The sequence below is a fragment of the Arachis ipaensis genome, chromosome B9 (assembly GCF_059453495.1).
Source record: "Arachis ipaensis isolate K30076 ecotype BB chromosome B9, ASM5945349v1, whole genome shotgun sequence".
NCBI classification, from domain to species: domain Eukaryota; kingdom Viridiplantae; phylum Streptophyta; class Magnoliopsida; order Fabales; family Fabaceae; genus Arachis; species Arachis ipaensis.
The window spans coordinates 122,559,192-122,564,638 of NC_142444.1; the positions used below are offsets into that span (position 1 = coordinate 122,559,192).

The window sequence follows — 5,447 nt, forward strand, 5'->3', positions numbered from 1 at the left end:
TCAAGCTCAGCCCAAGCACACACTAAGTGGGCCTTGGAAGTGGATTTATGCATCAATTACTTACTTCTGTAAACCCTAGTAGCTAGTTTATTATAAATAGGACATTTAACTATTGTATTTGATATCTTGGAACATCTTAGGATCATCTTTTGATCACTTTTAGATCTCTAGACCTCCATGGGAGGCTGGCCACTCGGCCATGCTTACCCTCTATTCACTTATGTATTTTTCAACGGTAGAGTTTCTGCACTCCATAGATTAAGGTGTGGAGCTCTGCTGTTCCTCAAAGATTAATGCAAAGTACTACTGTTTTCTATTCAATTCATCTTATTTCGCTTCTAAGATATTCATTCGCACTTCAACCTGAATGTGATGAACGTGACAATCATCATTATTCCCTATGAACGCGTGCCTGACAACCACTTCCGTTCTCCATTAGATTGAATGAGTATCTCTTAGATCTCTTAATCAGAATCTTTGTGGTATAAGCTAGATTGATGGCGGCATTCATGAGAGTCTGGAAAGTCTAAACCTTGTCCGTGGTATTCCGAGTAGGACTCTGGGATTGAATGACTGTGACGAACTCAAAACTCGCGAGTGCTGGGCGTAGTGACAGACGCAAAAGGATAGTAAATTCTATTCCAGTATGATCGAGAACCTCCAAGATGATTAGCCATGCAGTGACAGCGCATCAGACCATTTTCACAGAGAGGAATAGGATGCAACCATCAACAAGGGTGATGCCTCCAGACGATTAGCCGTGCTGTGACAGAGCATTTGGACCATTTTTCCGAGAGGATTGAAAGTAGCCATTGGCACCGGTGACATCCTTACATAAAGCCAGCCATAGAAAGGAGTAAGACTGATTGGATGAAGACAGCAGGAAAGCAGAGGTTCAGAGGAACGAATGCATCTCCATATGCTTATCTGAAATTCTCACCAATGATTTACATAAGTATTTCTATCCTTCTTTTATTATTTATTTTCGAAAACCCCATTACTATTTTATATCTGCCTGACTGAGATTTACAAGGTGACCATAGCTTGCTTCATACCAACAATCTCCGTGGGATTCGACCCTTACTCACGTAAGGTATTACTTGGACGACCCAGTGCACTTGCTGGTTAGTTGTATCGAAGTTGTGACAAATTATGAATTAAGATTAGAGCACCAAGTCTTTGGAGCTATTACCTGAGATCACAATTTCGTGCACCAAGTTTTTGGCGCCGTTGCCGGGGATTGTTTGAGTTTGGACAACTGACGGTTCATCTTGTTGCTCAGATTAGGTAATTTTCCTTTTGTTTTATTTTCAAAAATTTTTCAAAAATCTTTCAAAAATTTTTCATCTGTTTTCGAAAAAAAAAAATATTTTCAAAAATATATTTTTCTTCAGAATTTTTAAGAATGAATTCTAGTGTTTCATAAAGCATGTTGAAGCCTGGCTGGCTGTAAAGCCATGCCTGTAGGGCATGTTAGGCGTGTCATGTCTGAGTTACATACTAAAGCTTGGCTGGCTATTAAGCCATGCCTGACCCTTTGATTGGAGCTTTAGACTAAAGAGCATAAGATTCCTGGAATTCATATTAAAAATTTTGGAATCCTTATTTTTCTTTTTCAAAATGATTTTCGAAAAAATTAAAAGAAAATACAAAAAATTTTTTAAAATCATAAAAATCAAAAATATTTTGTGTTTCTTGTTTGAGTCTTGAGTCATGTTATGAGTTTGGTGTCAATTGCATGTGCATCTTGCATTTTTCGAAAAAAAAAAAATCATGCATTCATAGTGTTCTTCATGATCTTCAAGTTGTTCTTGGTAAGTCTTCTTGTTTGATCTTTGCATTTGCATGTTTTGTGTCTTTTCTTGTTTTTCATATGCATTCTTGAATTCTTAGTGCCTAAGCATTAAATATTTCTAAATTTGGTGTCTTGCATGTTTTCCTTGCATTAAAAAATTTTTCAAAAATGTGTTCTTGATGTTCATCATGATCTTCATAGTGTTCTTGGTGTTCATCTTGACATTCATAGCAATCTTGCATGCATTCATTGTTTTGATCCATAACTTTCATGCATTGCATCATTTTTCTTGTTTTTCTCTCTCATCATAAAAATTTCAAAAATAAAAAAAAATATCTTCCCCTTTTTCTCTCTTAAAATTTCGAAAATTAGATTTGACTTTTTCAAAATTTTTTTAAAAATCTAGTTGTTTTTATGAGTCAAATCAAATTTTCAATTTAAAAATCTCATCTTTTTCAAAATATTTTTCAAAAATCAAATCTTTTTCATTTTTTAGTTATTTTCGAAAATTCCAAAAATATTTTTCAAAAATATTTTTCTTAATTTTACATCATATTTTCGAAAATAACATCATCAATTAATGTTTTGATTCAAAAATTTCAAGTTTGTTACTTGCTTGTTAAGAAAGATTCAAACTTTAAGTTTTAGAATCATATCTTGTGATTTCTTGTGAATCAAGTCATTAATTGTGATTTTAAAAATCAAATCTTTTTCAAAAACTAATTTCTATCATATCTTTTCAAAAATATCTTCTTATCTTACCTTTTTCAAAAAAATTTGATTTCAAAATATCTTTTCTAACTTCCTAACTTCTTATCTTTTCAAATTGGTTTCAACTAACTAACTAACTTTTTGTTTGTTTCTCATCTTTTTCAAAACCACCTAACTAACTCTCTCTCTCTAATTTTCGAAAATATCTCCCTCTTTTTCAAAAATTCTTTTTAATTAACTAATTATTTTAATCTTTGATTTTAAAAATTTTCGAAAAATTACTAACTTTTTTCAAAAAAAACCGTTTTCGAAAATCACTAACTCTTTTTCAAGAATTATTTTCGAAAACCCTCTCCCTCTCTCATCTTATTCTATTTATTTATTCATCTACTAACATCTCTTCCTCACATCACTCACCAAATTCAAACCCCCTCTTCTATCTGTGTTCGAATTTTTTTCTTCTTCTCTTCTTCTACTAACAATAAGGAACCTCTTTACTGTGATATAGAGGATTCCTCTTCTTTTCTTGTTCTCTTCTTTTTCTTATGAGCAGGAACAAGGAAAAAGGCATTCTTGTTGAAGCTGATCCAGAACCTGAAAGGACTCTGAAGAGGAAACTAAGAGAAGTTAAATTACAACAATCCAGAGACAACCTTATTGAAAATTTCGAACAAGTAAAGGAGATGGCAGCCGAACCCAACAACAATAATGCAAGGAGAATGCTTGGTGACTTTACTGCACCTAATTCTAATTTACATGGAAGGAGCATCTCCATTCCTACCATTGGAGCAAACAACTTTGAGCTGAAACCTCAGCTAGTTTCTCTGATGCAGCAGAACTGCAAGTTTCATGGACTTCCATCTGAAGATCCTTTTCAGTTCTTAACTGAATTCTTGCAGATCTGTGACACTGTTAAGACTAATGGAGTAGATCCTGAAGTCTACAGGCTCATGCTTTTCCCTTTTGCTGTAAGAGACAGAGCTAGAATATGGTTGGACTCTCAACCCAAAGACAGCCTGAACTCTTGGGATAAGCTGGTCACGGCTTTCTTAGCCAAGTTCTTTCCTCCTCAAAAGCTGAGCAAGCTTAGAGCGAATGTTCAAACTTTCAGACAGAAAGAAGGTGAATCCCTCTATGAAGCTTGGGAAAGATACAAGCAGCTGACCAAAAAGTGTCCTTCTGACATGCTTTCAGAATGGACCATCCTGGATATATTCTATGATGGTTTATCTGAGTTATCAAAGATGGCATTGGATACTTCTACAGGTGGATCCATTCACCTAAAGAAAACGCCTGCAGAAGCTCAAGAACTCATTGACATGGTTGCTAACAACCAGTTCATGTACACTTCTGAGAGAATCCTGTGAGTAATGGGACGCCTATGAAGAAGGGAGTTCTTCAAATTGATACTCTGAATGCCATATTGGCTCAGAACAAAATATTGACTCAGCAAGTCAATATGATCTCTCAGAGTCTGAATGGAATGCAAGCTGCATCCAACAGTACTCAAGAGGCACCTTCTGAAGAAGAGGCCTATGATCCTGAAAACCCTGCAATAGTAGAGGTGAATTACTTAGGTGAACCTTATGGAAATACCTATAATCCATCATGGAGAAATCATCCAAATCTCTCATGGAAGGATCAACAAAAGCCTCAACAAGGCTTTAATAATGGTGGAAGATACAAGTTTAGCAACAACAAACCTTTTTCATCATCCACTCAGCAACAGACAGAGAACTCTGAACAAAATACTTCTAATTTAGCAAACTTAGTCTCTGATCTATCCAAGGCCACTGTAAGTTTCATGAATGAAATAAGGTCCTCCATTAGAAATTTGGAAGCACAAGTGGGCCAGCTAAGTAAAAGGATCACTAAAATCCCTCCTAGTACTCTCCCAAGCAATACAGAAGAGAATCCAAAAGGAGAGTGCAAGGCCATTGACATAACCAAAATGGCCGAACCCAAAGAGGGAGAGGAGAAAGTGAATCCCAAGGAGGAAGACCTCCTGGGATGACCAGTGATCAATAAGGAGCTTCCCTCTGAGGAACCAAAGGACTCTGAGGCTCAATTAGAGACCATAGAGATTCCATTGAACCTCCTTATGCCATTCATGAGCTCTGATGAGTATTCCTCTTCTGAAGAGAATGAGGATGTTACTGAAGAGCAAGCTACCAAGTTTCTTGGTGCAATCATGAAGCTGAATGCCAAATTATTTGGTAATGAGACTTGGGAAGATGAACCTCCCTTGTTCACTAATGAACTAAGTGATCTGGATCAACTGACATTGCCTCAGAAGAAACAGGATCCTGGAAAGTTCTTACTACCTTGTACCATAGGCAACATGCTCTTTGAAAAGGCTCTGTGTGACCTTGGTTCAGGGATAAACCTCATGCCCCTCTCTGTAATAGAGAAACTGGGAATCTATGGGGTGCAAGCTGCTAAAATCTCATTAGAGATGGCAGACAATTCAAGAAAACAAGCTTATGGACAAGTAAAGAACGTGTTAGTAAAGGTTGAAGGCCTTTACATCCCTGCTGATTTCATAGTCCTGGATACTGGAAAGGAAGAGGATGAATCCATCATCCTAGGAAGACCTTTCCTGGCCACAGCAAGAGCTGTGATTGATGTGGACAGAGGAGAATTGATCCTTCAATTAAATAAGGACAACCTTGTGTTTACAACTCAAGGATCTCTCTCTGCATCCATGGAGAGGAAGCAGAAAAAGCTTCTCTCAAAGCAGAGTCAACCAAAGCCCCCACAGTCAAACTCTAAGTTTGGTGTTGGGAGGCCACAACCAAACTCTAAGTTTGGTGTCAACCCCCATATCCAAACTCTAAGTTTGGGGTTGGGAGGTCTCAACAAAGCTCTACACATCTGTGAGGCTCCATGAGAGCCCACTGTTAAGCTATTGACATTAAAGAAGTGCTTGTTGGGAGGCAAC

The 5,447-nt window shown here is 36.9% G+C and overlaps 1 non-coding gene across 1 annotated transcript; it reads right to left on the reverse strand.

Moving 5' to 3' along the window:
• Positions 1-3,588: 3,588 nt before the first annotated feature.
• Positions 3,589-3,696, reverse strand: LOC148546165 (small nucleolar RNA R71). Its single transcript, XR_015901458.1, has one exon. It is a non-coding gene; the product is annotated as a small nucleolar RNA R71 (small nucleolar RNA).
• Between the last annotated feature and the right edge of the window lie 1,751 nt (positions 3,697-5,447).